The sequence below is a fragment of the Oncorhynchus keta genome, chromosome 12, assembly GCF_023373465.1.
Source record: "Oncorhynchus keta strain PuntledgeMale-10-30-2019 chromosome 12, Oket_V2, whole genome shotgun sequence".
Classification (NCBI taxonomy): domain Eukaryota; kingdom Metazoa; phylum Chordata; class Actinopteri; order Salmoniformes; family Salmonidae; genus Oncorhynchus; species Oncorhynchus keta.
This window is the reverse complement of record NC_068432.1, coordinates 37,261,582-37,278,468: the sequence shown is the minus strand read 5'-3', so window position 1 is coordinate 37,278,468 and position 16,887 is coordinate 37,261,582. Positions and strand designations below refer to the sequence as shown.

Genomic DNA, 16,887 nt, shown 5'->3' with positions numbered 1-16,887 from the left:
TCACATAATGTACTATAAAAGGCTCCATGACCTTGTTTCTCGGGAAGTGAAAGGAAGAAGAGGAAGAAGTGGTTGGAATGTAAGCTTTACAGTACATTCAGCTGGTGTACACTAGAAGATAGTACATTGTTTGGTCTGCTGCAATGAAAGCATACCATACTAGAAACAAGCTGTTTCAGTCATGTAGTCCATGGCCACAATGCAATTCCAAAGACAACACTATGAGCAGTAACAGGCTGGGCTACATCCTTCAGCATCCTGCTAAAGTAGAAGCATGACTTTATAGCTCCAACCTCCACTGAAACACATGAAAGCAAAGCAGCCAAGTCCTTTTATTGTATCCTTTTGGCACACTGAGTTGGCCATTCTCCCCACAGCTCAGCGAGAGGGGAAAAAGAGAGAAATAAAAATCTCTCTCTCTCTCTCTCAGGCAGACACACACACCCACATACACAAACCCCTCATTACTCCTCCACAAACATCCGTCCCTTCTGTCACACAGACAGTCCTCACTATCAAATAATGCACACAACACAGCCAGCCAGCCAGCCAACCATGTGTTTTTTTTCTGTCTATATCCTTTCATTTCTACCTTTCTTTCCCAGGGTTTGGCTTGCCTTATTAACACGGTTCAGGAAACTGACACCTCATCAAAAGCAGAGTCAGGCAATATCTACAGGCCCAGTCTTCGCTTCACGGAACATTACACACTGCACTGGGCGTTGACTTGTTACTTAACAGGATCATATGGATCTACTGTCTCACTGGTAGATGGAAAATGTTTCAAAATGACATAATAACACTTAAAAGGACAACCATAAACGTGAAATACTAATGGCTGACGCTAGACTTCATACTCAACTTCAAATTAACTTCATAACTTCTACCATAGATTAAAACCAGGAGCCAATTGAAAAATAATTTCAAATCAAATCAAATTTTATTTGTCACATACAAATGGTTAGCAGATGTTAATGCGAGTGTAGCGAAATGCTTGTGCTTCTAGTTCCGACAATGCAGTGATAACCAACAAGTAATCTAACAATTCCAAAACTACTGTCTTATACATAGTGTAAGGGGATAAAGAATATGTACATAAGGATATATGAATGAGTGATGGTACAGAGCAGCATACAGTAGATGGTATCGAGTACAGTATATACATATGAGATGAGTATGTAGACAAAGTAAACAAAGTGGCATAGTTAAAGTGGCTAGTGATACATGTATTACATAAGGATGCAGTTGATGTAGAGTACAGTATATACGTATGCATATGAGATGAATAATGTACGGTAAGTAACATTATATAAGGTAGCATTGTTTAAAGTGGCTAGTGATATATTTACATCATTTCCCATCAATTCCCATTATTAAAGTGGCTGGAGTTGGGTCAGTGTCAATGACAGTGTGTTGGCAGCAGCCACTCAATTTTAGTGGTGGCTGTTTAACAGTCTGATGGCCTTGAGATAGAAGCTGTTTTTCAGTCTCTCTGTCCCAGCTTTGATGCACCTGTACTGACCTCGCCTTCTGGATGATAGCGGGGTGAACAGGCAGTGGTTCGGGTGGTTGATGTCCTTGATGATCTTTATGGCCTTCCTGTAACATCGGGTGGTGTAGGTGTCCTGGAGGGCAGGTAGTTTGCCCCCGGTGAAGCGTTGTGCAGACCTCACTACCCTCTGGAGAGCCTTACGGTTGAGGGCGGAGCAGCTGCCGTACCAGGCGGTGATACAGCCCGCCAGGATGCTCTCGATTGTGCATCTGTAGAAGTTTGTGAGTGCTTTTGGTGACAAGCCAAATTTCTTCAGCCTCCTGAGGTTGAAAAGGCGCTGCTGCGCCTTCTTCACGACGCTGTCAGTGTGAGTGGACCAATTCAGTTTGTCTGTGATGTGTATGCCGAGGAACTTAAAACTTGCTACCCTCTCCACTACTGTTCCATCGATGTGGATAGGGGGGTGTTCCCTCTGCTGTTTCCTGAAGTCCACAATCATCTCCTTAGTTTTGTTGACGTTGAGTGTGAGGTTATTTTCCTGACACCACACTCCGAGGGCCCTCACCTCCTCCCTGTAGGCCGTCTCGTCGTTGTTGGTAATCAAGCCTACCACTGTTGTGTCGTCCGCAAACTTGATGATTGAGTTGGAGGCGTGCGTGGCCACACAGTCGTGGGTGAACAGGGAGTACAGGAGAGGGCTCAGAACGCACCCTTGTGGGGCCCCCGTGTTGAGGATCAGCGGGGAGATGTTGTTGCCTACCCTCATCACCTGGGGGCGGCCCGTCAGGAAGTCCAGTACCCAGTTGCACAAGGCGGGGTCGAGACCCAGGGTCTCGAGCTTGATGACGAGCTTGGAGGGTACTATGGTGTTGAATGCCGAGCTGTAGTCGATGAACAGCATTCTCACATAGGTATTCCTCTTGTCCAGGTGGGTTAGGGCAGTGTGCAGTGTGGTTGAGATTGCATCGTCTGTGGACCTATTTGGGAGGTAAGCAAATTGGAGTGGGTCTAGGGTGTCAGGTAGGGTGGAGGTGATATGGTCCTTGACTAGTCTCTCAAAGCACTTCATGATGACGGAAGTGAGTGCTACGGGGCGGTAGTCGTTTAGCTCAGTTACCGTAGCTTTCTTGGGAACAGGAACAATGGTGGCCCTCTTGAAGCATGTGGGAACAGCAGACTGGTATAGGGATTGATTGAATATGTCCGTAAACACACCGGCCAGCTGGTCTGCGCATGCTCTGAGGGCGCGGCTGGGGATGCCGTCTGGGCCTGCAGCCTTGCGAGGGTTAACACGTTTAAATGTCTTACTCACCTCGGCTGCAGTGAAGGAGAGACCGCATGTTTTCGTTGCAGGCCGTGTCAGTGGCACTGTATTGTCCTCAAAGCGGGCAAAAAGTTATTTAGTCTGCCTGGGAGAAAGACATCCTGGTCCGTGACTGGGCTGGGTTTCTTCTTGTAGTCCGTGATTGACTGTAGACCCTGCCACATGCCTCTTGTGTCTGAGCCATTGAATTGAGATTCCACTTTGTCTCTGTACTGACGCTTAGCTTGTTTGATAGCCTTGCGGAGGGAATAGCTGCATTGTTTATATTCGGACATGTTGCCAGACACCTTGCCCTGATTAAAAGCAGTGGTTCGCGCTTTCAGTTTCACGCGAATGCTGCCATCAATCCACGGTTTCTGGTTAGGGAATGTTTTTATCGTTGCTATGGGAACGGCATCTTCAACGCACGTTCTAATGAACTCGCACACCGAATCAGCGTATTCGTCAATATTTTTATCTGACGCAATACGAAACATGTCCCAGTCCACATGATGCACCCCTTCTGAAAAAACCTACACTCGATCCCTCCGATGTCAACAACTACAGACCAGTATCCCTTCTTTCTTTTCTCTCCAAAACTCTTGAACGTGCCGTCCTTGGTCAGCTCTCCCGCTATCTCTCTCAGAATGACCTTCTTGATCCAAATCAGTCAGGTTTCAAGACTAGTCATTCAACTGAGACTGCTCTTCTCTGTATCACGGAGGCGCTCCGCACTGCTAAAGCTAACTCTCTCTCCTCTGTTCTCATCCTTTTAGACCTATCGGCTGCCTTCGATACTGTGAACCATCAGATCCTCCTCTCCACCCTCTCCGAGTTGGGCATCTCCGGCGCGGCCCACGCTTGGATTGCGTCCTACCTGACAGGTCGCTCCTACCAGGTGGCGTGGCGAGAATCTGTCTCCTCACCACGCGCTCTCACCACTGGTGTCCCCCAGGGCTCTGTTCTAGGCCCTCTCCTATTCTCGCTATACACCAAGTAACTTGGCTCTGTCATAACCTCACATGGTCTCTCCTATCATTGCTATGCAGACGACACACAATTAATCTTCTCCTTTCCCCCTTCTGATGACCAGGTGGCGAATCACATCTCTGCATGTCTGGCAGACATATCAGTGTGGATGACGGATCACCATCTCAAGCTGAACCTCGGCAAGACGGAGCTGCTCTTCCTCCCAGGGAAGGACTGCCCGTTCCATGATCTCGCCATCACGGTTGACAACTCCATTGTGTCCTCCTCCCAGAGCGGTAAGAACCTTGGCGTGATCCTGGACAACACCCTGTCGTTCTCAACTAACATCAAGGCGGTGGCCCGTTCCTGTAGGTTCATGCTCTACAACATCCGCAGAGTACGACCCTGCCTCACACAGGAAGCGGTGCAGGTCCTAATCCAGGCACTTGTCATCTCCCGTCTGGACTACTGCAACTCGCTGTTGGCTGGGCTCCCTGCCTGTGCCATTAAACCCCTACAACTCATCCAGAACGCCGCAGCCCGTCTGGTGTTCAACCTTCCCAAGTTCTCTCACGTCACCCCGCTCCTCCGCCCTCTCCACTGGCTTCCAGTTGAAGCTCGCATCCGCTACAAGACCATGGTGCTTGCCTACGGAGCTGTGAGGGGAACGGCTCCTCAGTACCTCCAGGCTCTGATCAGGCCCTACACCCAAACAAGGGCACTGCGTTCATCCACCTCTGGCCTGCTCGCCTCCCTACCACTGAGGAAGTACAGTTCCCGCTCAGCCCAGTCAAAACTGTTCGCTGCTCTGGCCCCCAATGGTGGAACAAACCCCTCACGACGCCAGGACAGCGGAGTCAATCACCACCTTCCGGAGACACCTGAAACCCCACCTCTTTAAGGAATACCTAGGATAGGATAAAGTAATCCTTCTCACCCCCCTTAAAAGATTTAGATGCACTATTGTAAAGTGACTGTTCCACTGGATGTCATAAGGTGAATGCACCAATTTGTAAGTCGCTCTGGATAAGAGCGTCTGCTAAATGACTTAAATGTTAAATGTAAAATGGAAGCAGTCTTGGAGTGTGGAGTCAGCTTGGTCTGACCAGCGTTGGACAGACCTCAGCGTGGGAGCCTCTTGTTTTAGTTTCTGCCTGTAGGCAGGGATCAACAAAATGGAGTCGTGGTCAGCTTTTCCGAAAGGGGGGCGGGGCAGGGCCTTATATGCGTCGCGGAAGTTAGAGTAACAATGATCCAAGGTTTTACCACCCCTGGTTGCGCAATCGATATGCTGATAAAATTTAGGGAGTCTTGTTTTCAGATTAGCTTTGTTAAAATCCCCAGCTACAATGAATGCAGCCTCCGGATAAATGGTTTCCAGTTTGCAACGAGTTAAATAAAGTTCATTCAGAGCCATCGATGTGTCTGCTTGGGGGGGGATATATACGGCTGTGATTATAATCGAAGAGAATTCTCTTGGAAGATAATGCGGTCTACATTTGATTGTGAGGAATTCTAAATCAGGTGAACAGAAGGATTTGAGTTCCTGTATGTTTCCTTCATCACACCATGTCTCGTTAGTCAGGAGGCATACGCCCCCGCCACTCTTCTTACCAGAAAGATGTTTGTTTCTGTCGGCGCGATGCGTGGAGAAACCCGTTGGCTGCACCGCATCGGATAGCGTCTCTCCAGTGAGCCATGTTTCCGTGAAGCAGAGAACGTTGCAGTCTCTGATGTCCCTCTGGAATGCCACCCTTGCTCGGATTTCGTCAACCTTGTTGTCAAGAGACTGGACATTGGCAAGAAGAATGCTGGGGAGTGGTGCGCGATGTGCCCTTTTTCGGAGTCTGACCAGAAGACCGCCTCGTTTCCCTCTTCACCAATGTACTTTCCCCAGAGACACACCACACATCACAACCCGTAGGTTGAGTGATTTCTCTGGTGATACAGTGAGCTCCAAAAGTAGAGACAGTGACACATTTTGTTTTGGCTCTGTACTCCAGCACTTCGGATTTGAAATTATAAAAGAACTATGAAGTTAAAATGCAGATGGTCTGCTTTTATTTGAGGGTATGTTCATCCATATCGGGTGAACCGTTTAGAAATTACAGCACTTTTGTACCTAGTCCCCCCATTTTAGGGGACCAAAAGTATTGGGACAAATTCTCTTATCTCTATTGAAGTAGTCAAAAGTTTAGGATTTGGTCCCAAATTCCTAGCACACAATGACAACGTCAAGCTTGTGACTCTACAAACTTGGATGCATTTGCTGTTTGTTTTGGTTGTATTTCAGACTATTTTGTGTCGAACAGAAATTAATGGTAAATAATGTAGTGTCATTTTGGATTCACTTTTATTGTAAATAAGAATATGTTTCTAAACACTCCTACATGAATGTGGATGCTGCCATGACTAGGGAAAGTCCTGAATGAACTCTGAATAGTGATGAGTGAGAAAGATGCAGATGGACAAATACATGGATAATAACTTGTCAAATATGCTGACAACCAGCCATGTCCACGTGGTGATGCTTCTGACAGCCAGGTGTGAGAACACTGACAGCTCTTAAACACCAACAATGACCTCCGATGATTCTTGGTGTATAAAATGGAACCTTCAGAGCTGCTTAAAGGGGGGCTGAACTTCCTGATTTATCATCGGTTTCAATTCTCCTCATTAGGAAATGCGACTGAGAACGAGATTTGGGTTTTGGAGGCGTGCTTTGATGTGGGTATCTTGTGTGTTTGTTTGAAAGTGAGAAGCGTTTGTACTTTCACTCCACCAAAACAGTACACAGTTACAGTCACTAACCCTTCTAGATAACTTGAAACAGTCTAACCAGGTCTTGTATGGAAGTAGCCTAGACTAGCTAGCAAGCTAGCCAAATTCTTTCGCCAATTAGGTTCAGCCGGTCAGTGTGCAACCATGGCAAAAGTTGGTTTGACTTTGGATAGCCTGTCTGTAGGGTCAGTTAGAGAATGTCAATAAATTATACAAGATAAATTGGACAATTATTTCATATTGCACACCTTTTTGTTGTCTTATTTGTATATGAATTCCTACAATTTATAGTTGTTTGTGGTTTTTATGTCATTGAAATTTGGAGCTATTGATAGTTTAAAATGTTGTCCCATGTATATTGTGTAATTTACTAATGGTCCATAACTATCCCCCTAGGGATATCGGCATTGTGATCGGGTTGTCACGGTTCATGAATCCACTGCCTCTCTCTTTCTCTTTCTCTCGTGTTTGTGTGGGCGTGGTTCCCAATCTCGGCCTGATTGTCTGCGCCAGCTGGAACCACTTATCTTCCCTTTATATGTTCTGTAACCAGTGTTTCTTGTTGTCAGATCGTTGTTACTTCCCTGAGGTTGTGTCGTGTGTCTGTGCTCTTCTCTCGCCGCTCTTGTGTGGATTATCTGCTGTGCTCCTTCCTACCCATCCGGACACACTCCCCTGGATTTCTCAGCACGCTATCATTGGAAGATGCGCCCTAGTCCCTGGGTCGGATTCCGTCTGAGTACAGTCTGTCTGTCCTGCTGCTGTTGTAAACTGTATTCATTAAACCATCGTTGCTTGCATCTTGCATCCGCCTCTGTATTGTCACAGAACGATCTGACCATACCATGGATGCAGCGAGTTCAACGAGTCTGACCGAATTCATGTCCCGCAGTATCACGAGAATGGATCAACAAGAGGAGAACATCTCCAGCACAGATTGGGCAGTACAAGCCCTGCGACGCAGGTATCCCAGCTGATCCAACAATTACAACATCTGAGGGGTTCCGCTGCGCCACCTACACCAGCAGTTCAACCCGCCCGCCAGAGCCGGATTCCCAGCTAGAGCCACGGCTACCGACACCAGAGGGTTATTCAGGTGATCCTGACTATTGCAGAGCCTTTCTTACGAGATGTTCCATGCATTTCTCGTTGCAGCCACGGACCTTCAACCGTGAACAGTCTAAGGTAGCATTCATACTCACACTGCTATCAGGCAAAGCGGCTCTTTGGGAACGGCGGTGTGGGCGAACCAGGACCCATGCTGCACCTCTTTCCAGACACTCTCCGAGGAGATGAGAAGGGTCTTCGATCGGGCCGTGGCGGGTAGGGAGGCGGCCAGACTACTCGCTGACCTTCGCCAAGGAGACCGTTCAGTATCGGAATACTCCATCCAATTCCGCACTCTAGCCGCAGAGTGTCAGTGGAACGAGGAGGCGCAGTGGGACATGTTCCTGCATGGGCTGGAGGACCGGATCCAGAAGGAGATTTATGTTCTGGACCTTCCCAGGAGTTTAAATGGACTAGTGGAACTAGCCTTGAGGGTCGACGCTCGTCTGAGTCGTATTGGCCGCCGAGCATGCCCTAACAGACCGTATAACGACACGGAGGGGCGGGCATGCCAGCGGCGGGAACACGGCCAGTTCAACCTCCGCTCACGAACCCATGCAGCTGGGAGAGCTCGCCTCCCGGGAAGAGAGGGAGAGGCGGAGATCCCAAGGACTCTGTCTCTACTGTGGTAGAGCGGGCCACTTTATCCACTCCTGCCCGGTAAAAGATCAGGCCCGGTAGTAAACATGAGGCTACTATCGGGTGGTGTCACCACAGAGAAGACCTCATCATCTACTCTCCTCCCGGTAAGACTAAGATGGGCCACCCACACGCACGACACCCAAGCCTTACTGGACTCAGGAGCAGAGGGTAATTTCATGGACTTCAAGCTTGCTCACAAACTCCAGATTCCTATCACCTAACTCACGCACAAGATATCCGTCAACGCTCTCAATGGTCAAAAACTCCCCAACATTTCTCACACCACTGAACCTATCACACTCATCACTTCTGACAATCACACTGAGACACTATCATTTCTACTCATGGACTCACCCCTTGCACCATTAGTTCTCGGCCACCCTTGGCTCACCCAACACAACCCCAGAGTTGACTGGGGTCATAACTCTATATCCATGTGGAGTAACAAGTGTCTTGAGTCCTGTTTAGTGTCTGCCTGTTCGTCTGTGTCTGATTCTGTGTTTCTAGAGGAGGCAGTGGATTTGTCTAACGTGCCCGTTGAATACCTCGACCTGAAGGAGGTGTTCAGTAAGTCCCGTGCTGCTTCTCTTCCTCCGCATCGTCCCTATGACTGTGCAATAGAATTATTGCCAGGTGAGTCTCCGCCTAAAGGCAAGCTATATTCACTCTCTGTTCCTGAGAGGGAGGCTATGGAGAGATACATCTCTGATTCTCTGGCATCTGGATTCATTCGTCCTTCCTCTTCTCCAGCGGGGGCGGGGTTCTTCTTTGTGGGAAAGAAGGACGGATCTCTGCGTCCTTGCGTTGATTACCGTGGGTTGAATAACATCACAGTGAAGAATACCTATCCTTACCGTTGATGTCCTCAGCCTTTGAAAGGTTACAGGGAGCATCCGTGTTCACTAAGTTGGATTTACGTAATGCATATCATTTGGTTCGCATAAGGGGGGGGGACGAATGGAAGACCGCGTTTAACACCCCCAGAGGGCACTTCGAATATTTGGTCATGCCTTTTGGGCTATCCAACTCCCCAGCGGTTTTCCAGGCACTCGTCAATGACGTGCTGAGAGATATGATTGATCAGTTCATATATGTTTACCTGGATGACATACTGATTTTTCTTCTTCTCTCCAGGAACACGTTCAGCACGTCAGACGAGTGCTTCAGAGGTTGTTGGAGAATGGACTTTTTGTCAAGACGGAGAAATGCATTTTTCATGCACAATCCGTTCCATTCCTAGGTTACATCGTCTCGACTGAAGGTATTCGCATGGATCCTGACAAGGTTAAGGCTGTGGTGGATTGGCCAAGCCCAGATTCCCGTAAGGCCCTACAGAGGTTTCTGGGATTCGCCAATTTCTACCGGCGTTTCGTTCGCAACTTTAGTCAGATAGTCGCTCCTCTTACCACCTTAACCTCCCCCAGAGTGCCGTTCAGGTGGTCCGATACAGCCGAGGCTGCATTCGCCAAACTCAAGAGCCGCTTTGTTTTGGCTCCCATCCTCATAGCTCCCGATCCCTCGCGTCAGTTCGTAGTAGAGGTGGACGCTTCAGAGGTGGGGGTAGGTGCGGTACTTTCCCAACGTTCCTCTTCTGACGACAAGATGCACCCTTGTGCGTTCCTTTCCCATCGGTTATCACCTGTGGAACGCAACTACGACATTGGCAACAGAGAGTTGTTGGCAGTGAAGTTAGCACTGGAGGAGTGGCGCCATTGGTTAGAGGGTTCGGGGTACCTTTTATAGTTTGGACCGATCACAAAATTTGGAATATATCAGAACCGCCAAGCGACTCAACTCCAGACAGGCGCGGTGGGCACTCTTTCGGACGTTTTGACTTCTCTCTCTCGTATCGCCCGGGTTCCAAGAATGTCAAACCCGATTCCCTTTCTCGCATTTTTGACCATTCCGAACGCCCATCCACTCCCGAGTGCATCCTACCCGGGACCCTAGTGGTATCCACACTCACATGGGAGGTTGAATCGAGGGTCAAAACGGCCTTAGAAGGGGTAACGCCTCCGCCCGGTTGCCCGCCTAATCGGTTGTTTGTGCCGGAGGGGTGTCGGTCCGATGTTATTCGGTGGGGGCATTGCTCCAACGTAGCGTGTCATCCAGGAGTCAGCCGCACTAGCTTTTGGTTAAGCAACGCTTTTGGTGGCCACTGATGGCTCGTGACATTCACAGTTTTGTCTTGGCTTGCTCGGTTTGTGCCACTGGGAAGACTTCTAATCGACCCCCAGATGCGTTACTCCAACCGCTGTCGGTCCCTTCGAGACCCTGGTCCCACATCGCGCTAGATTTTGTTACCGGCCTCCCGCCCTCCCAGGGCAAGACGGTGGTGTTGACCGTGGTGGACCGGTTCTCGAAGGCGGCTCATTTTATTCCCTTGCCTAAATTACCATCTGCCAAGGAGACAGTGGTAGCCGTCGTGGATCACGTCTTTCGCTTACATGGCCTGCCGATGGACGTAGTTTCTGACAGGGGGCCCCAATTTGTGTCCAAGTTTTGGCAAGAGTTTTGTAGGTTACTGGGAGCGAGTGTCAGCCTGTCTTCAGGGTTTCATCCCCAGAGCAACGGTCAAACGGAGAGGGCCAACCAAGATTTGGAGAGAGTGTTGCGATGTTTGGTTTCTAAGAATCCCTCTTCCTGGAGTCAACAACTCTCTATGGTTGAGTACGCTCACAATTCGTTGCCAGTGGCAGCTACGGGTCTCTCTCCGTTTGAGTGTAGTTTAGGTTACCAGCCACCTATCTTTCCCAGTACGGAGTCCGAGGTCACTGTTCCTTCCGCTCACGCTTTCATCCAGAGGTGCCGTCACGCATGGAGCAGAGCCCGTGAGACTCTTCTCCGGGTGGGGGCGCGCACCAAGGCTAAGGCCGATCGCCACCGGTCGAAGCCTCCGGTATACGTCGTTGGCCAAAGAGTGTGGCTTTCTACTAAGAACATTCCACTCCGATCCGTTTCGAACAAACTTGCCCCCAAATTTATCGGCCCGTTCAAAGTCACCAGGATCATTAGTCCGGTGGCGGTCCGGCTCAAGCTTCCTCCGGCGTATAGGAGAATTCATCCTACCTTTCATGTGTCTAAAATAAAACCTGTGTTTCAGGCACGCATTAACCCGCCGGTCCCGGTTCCCCCGCCGCCACGACTTGTTGATGGGGAACCCACCTTTTCTGTCAATTGTATTTTGGACTCTAGAAGGAGGGGACGCTGGATTCCAGTACCTGGTGGACTGGGAGGGTTACGGCCCGGAGGAGAGAAGTTGGGTACCTGCTAGGGACATTCTGGATCACTCCCTTATCGATGATTTCAATCGACAGGTAAATTCGCCTGGGAACGCCAAGAGGCGTTCCTAGGGGGGTATTGTCACGGTTCATGAATCCACTGTCTCTTTCTCTTTCTCTTTTCTCTCTCTCTCCCGTGTTTGTGTGGGCGTGGTTCCCAATCTCGGCCTGATTGTCTGCGCCAGCTGGAACCACTTATCTTCCCTTTATATGTTCTGTAACCAGTGTTTCTTGTTGTCAGATCGTTGTTACTTCCCTGAGGTTGTGTCGTGTGTCTGTGCTCTTCTCTCGCCGCTCTTGTGTGGATTATCTGCTGTGCTCCTTCCTACCCATCCGGACACACTCCCCTGGATTTCTCAGCACGCTATCATTGGAAGATGCGCCCTAGTCCCTGGGTCGGATTCCGTCTGAGTACAGTCTGTCTGTCCTGTTGCTGTTGTAAACTGTATTCATTAAACCATCGTTGCTTGCATCTTGCATCCGCCTCTGTATTGTCACACGGGTGGCGTGCAGCTGTGCTCCAAACTGATGATTAGTTGGGTGTTGCAATCTGTGGGAATTTGGGTAGGATTTAAATAAAAACCAACTCAAGGAAAACTGCTACGGTACCATTCATTCTGACATACATTTAAAAAAAACGAATTATCACGCAAATCTCCGTTTTGGACGATACTGAATTTATGACCAAAATTATCTTATGTACACTTTGTAGTCAATTTGAACACTAGAATAAAAGTTTGACTCATATCGACGCAACATAAGCAGTCATCAAAAGGAAAAGTTGCTTACTATGTTCAGACCACACCTCAAACCTTATTCTTATTCACTGGAATGACCTTTGGTAAATAACATGGGAATCTTTTCAGACCACACTGTACAGTTTTAATAAGTGTTTGTATGTCTGTAGGTGAGAGGGGACAAAATCAACCTTGGTAGGAAAGAGGAAACATTACTAGCCATTGTGTGCAGGTGTGACAAATATGACATTTGACACTCCTGGGGAATCTAAATGGGGATGAGAAATATGTCAGAGTCCACTGGAAATGTGTCAGACTTGCTTAATGGTACACTACTAACATATATCACAAAGGGCACAGCTATTATGCGGGTTTCTAAGGATTTATATGACAAAAAAAAACAAAGCTCTGGCAGCCGCAGAGCGTGACTGTTTTCATACTCTCGCAGTCTGGGGGGATGAGAAATAGGTGGTCTGATCCTCATGCCTAAATAAAGCCACAGGATGGCATCTGTGATTGAGGCCAGCGGAGCAGAGGCTGTCTGCCAGGGCCCAGGAAGCCTATGTAACAATCTGACATTTAAGCCATGTGTAATCTCAGCACTCAGCACAGTGCACCACAGAGAGCTGTGGCTAAGGCTGTCTGGCCTGACAGAGAGCTGTGGCTAAGGCTGTCTGGCCTGACACAGAGAGCTGTGGCTAAGGCTGTCTGGCCTGACACAGAGAGCTGTGGATAAGGTTGTCTGGCCTGACACAGAGAGCTGTGGCTAAGGCTGTCTGGCCTGACACAGAGAGCTGTGGCTAAGGTTGTCTGGCCTGACACAGAGAGATGGAGAGGGTTAATCATGAAGGAGTGGGTACAGGGTCCTAGCAAAGCCACAATGTTACATTAATTACAGTGCCTTTGGAAAGTATTCAGACCCATTTACTTTTTCCACATTATGTTACGTTACAGACTTTTTCTAAAATGGATTCAAATATATATATAATCCTCAGCAATTTACACACAATAGCCCACCATAATGACAAAGCAAAAACTGTTTTGAGGCACAGATCTGGGGAAGGGTACCAAAACATTTCTGCAGCATTGAAGGTCCCCAAGAATACAGTGGCCTGATCATTCTTAAATGGAAGAAGTTTGGAACCACCAAGACTCTTCTTAGAGCTGGCCGCCCGGCCAAACTGAGCAGTTGGGAGAGAAAGGATTTGATCAGGGAGGTGAGCAAGAACCCGATGGTCACCCGATGGTTTCCCATCTTCCTCTGTGGAGAAGGGAAAACCTTCCAGAAGGACAACCATTTCTGCAGCACTCCACCTATCAGGCCTTTGTGGTAGAGTGGTCAGACGGAAGCAACTCCTCAATAAAAGGCATGTGACAGCCCGCTTGGAGTTTGCCAAAAGGCACCTAAAGACACTCAGTCCATGAGAAACAAGATTCTCTGGTCTGATGAAAAAAATATTGAACTATTTGGCCTGAAAGCCAAGCGCCAGATCTGGAGGAAACCAGGCACCATCCCTACGGTGAAGAATGTTGGTGGCAGCATCATGCTGTGAGGGTGTTTTTCAGCAGCAGGGACTGGGAGACTAGTCAGGATCAAGTGAAAGATGAATGGAGCACAGTACAGAGAGATCCTTGATGAAAACCTTCTCCAGAGCACTCAGGACTTCAGACTGTGGAGAAGGTTCACTTTTCAACAGGACAACGAACCTTAGCACACAGCAAAGACAACACAGGGGTGGCTTCGGGACAAGTCTCTGAGTGTCTGAGTGGCCCAGCCAGAGCCTGGACATGGACTAGATTGAACATCTCTGAAGAGACCTGAAAATAGATGTGCAGCAACACTCCCCATCCAACCTGACAGAGCTTGAGAGGACCTGCAGAGAAGAATGGGAGAAACTCCCAAAATACAGGTGTGCTAAGCTTGTAGCGTCATACTGAAGAAGACTCAAGGCTGTAATCACTACCAAAGGTGCTTCAACAAAGTGCTGAGTAAAGGGTCTGAATACTTATGTAAATGTAATATTTCCGTTTTTCTATTTTAATAAATGATCAAACATTTCTAAAAACCTGTGTTTGTTATGGGGTATTATGTGTAGATTGAGGGGGGAAAAAAACAATTTAATCAATTTTAGAATAAGGCTGTAACGTAACAAAATGTGGAAAAAGTCAAGGGGTCTGAATACTTTCTGAAGACACTGTATGTATGTATGTATGTGTCCCACTTGCAAGTGAAAGGCAAGGCATGAGTGACTACACCTCATCACCATCCTGTATAATACTGAGATACTTCTGTCTCTGTGTGTTGTATCGGTACGTTGACATGAACATGGTTTACAGATAACCACACTATAAACATCCACTCCTCCCAGACCGTGAACTCTATGTGTGACAAGGACATTTTGTGGGGACAATTTGCTGGTCCACATGGAAAAAGGCTATTTTAGGCTCAGAGTTTAGGGTTTGGGTTATAATTAGGGTTAGAACTATGGTTAGCTTTAGGGGTTAATGTTCGGGTTAAAGGGATAATTAGTCAATTAAGCCCGTTATCTACTTACCCAGTGGATACCATTTGTATGTCTCTGCGTGCAGTTTGAAGGAAGTTTCTAACTAGCATTAGCACAATGACTGGAAGTCTATGGTAACTGCTAGCATGCTGGTAGATACCAAAAACTGCCAGTCATTGCGCTAACACTAGTTTGCTTTGGCCCGCGAAACTACCTCTAACTTCCTTCATACTGGGCGCAGAGACTTACAAATGGTATCCAATAGTTCATCAGACTATGGGGAAGTAGATAAAGGGCTTAATTGTCAAAATCCCGAAGTAACCCATTATGGTTAGGGTATGTAGGATTTTGAATGAGAATAAATTGTTTGGTCCCCACAAGGATAGTAAAACAAATGTATGTGTGTGTGTGTGTGCATGTCCACAGTACATAAGCTACAGCTCATCCCACTGAATGTGAAATGCAGCCAAATTACATTCTTTGACCCGACCTTGCTGACGACAGTCTCCATCACCTTCTAGTGTGGTCATACTCTGTAAAGTTACAAAACCTCTCAACAAGGATACCTACTGCTCCCTATCTCCCGCCCCGACTGTTTCTCTGTCTGAACAGCAGGCTCTGCCCACACAGCGAAAGTATCTCTGTTCAGATGGCATCAAAGCCCATTTATATCTGATGGATAGATCACACTATGGCGCACTACACCATTACACTTGATTGTTTCTGAAAGAGACAATTTTGATTGCAGCAATTGCTCTCTGACAGAGACACAACACAGTCATCTTGTGTGTTTACCATCTAGAGGATTCAGACATGATAACAAGCTCACAGTAATGAAGACGTGTCCGGCTTTGAGTGGGGCAAGAAAACAATGGACTTAAATGCTCTGACTGGTGTGTGACTCCCTTTCAGGACCCTCCAGAGCCCAGTTAGTGTTCAGTGTTCATTGCTATTTTAGAACCAGGGAGGATAGATAAGAACCCACAGATTGATTGGAGAGGGTTTTTTCATCTACATTACAGCACACAAGTGCTTATTCTTATACTTCTGCAACAAAAGCTAACATCTTTGATTGCGCCAAATGGATTCCTTTGTTAACAAAATAGTTTTCTAATTCCCATCTTGTTGTGTGTATAATTTTCCCTCAGGTGTTATAAACTTTGTAATGCAGGATTTGAGAAACGTTTAAAACAATCAAGTATTGAGGATTGTATGTAACACGAACCCTCACTAAAGGAAGAGTATTATTCTCTATGGCAGAGTTTAATCAGAGGTTCTGAATGTGCTGTATTGGTTATTTAAGCAATAAGGCCAGAGGGGGTGTGGTATATGGCCAATATAACAAGGCTAAGGATGTTTTCTTATGCATGCCGCAACGCGGAGTGCCTGGACACAGCCCTTAGCCATGGAATATCCTCTCTGCGCACCGAAATAACTAGTCATATTAAACATTCATGAAAATACAAGTGTCTCACATGTTTTGAAAGCCTAGAATCTTGCTAATCCAACTGAGTTGTCAGATTTAAAAAAGGATTTACTGCGAAAGAATACAATGCGATTATCTGAGGACAGAGCCCCATAAAAGAAAACGATTTCAACCAGCACAGGCGCAACAAAATCACAAATTGCAATAAAATACATTTGTACCTTTGACGATCTTCCTCTGTTTGCAATCCCAATGCTCATTGTTACACAATGAATGGTCTTTTGTTTGATAAATTCCATTTTTATAGCCTAACACAAAATAATTTGTGAACCGCTTGTGTCGTGAATTCCGTCTCATTAAATTTTTGACTGTGGCTGTAAATACACACACTAAACGTGACTTTATCCAGTCATGTTTGGTTTCATTGCAATCAACTGGTTGTTTGTAACACAACCAAACATGATGGGTCATTTCGTGGGACGTATTGACTGAAAGAAAGCGATTTGCAGACAACAAGTAATGACATCATTGTGCACCAATGATATGACCGCTGTTTCGTTGATTGACTGTATTTTAACCCAATGACCACTGATCGTCTTGAAATCTAGCTTGGTCGATAGCCAATAAGCTGAGGCAAACGGCAAT

General features: G+C 47.2%; 1 protein-coding gene across 2 annotated transcripts in view; it reads right to left on the bottom strand.

Moving 5' to 3' along the window:
* LOC118391446 (ankycorbin-like) overlaps window positions 1-16,887 on the bottom strand; it is a 64,622-nt gene that overhangs the window by 9,089 nt on the left and 38,646 nt on the right. The gene's annotated exons all lie outside the window — the stretch shown is intronic.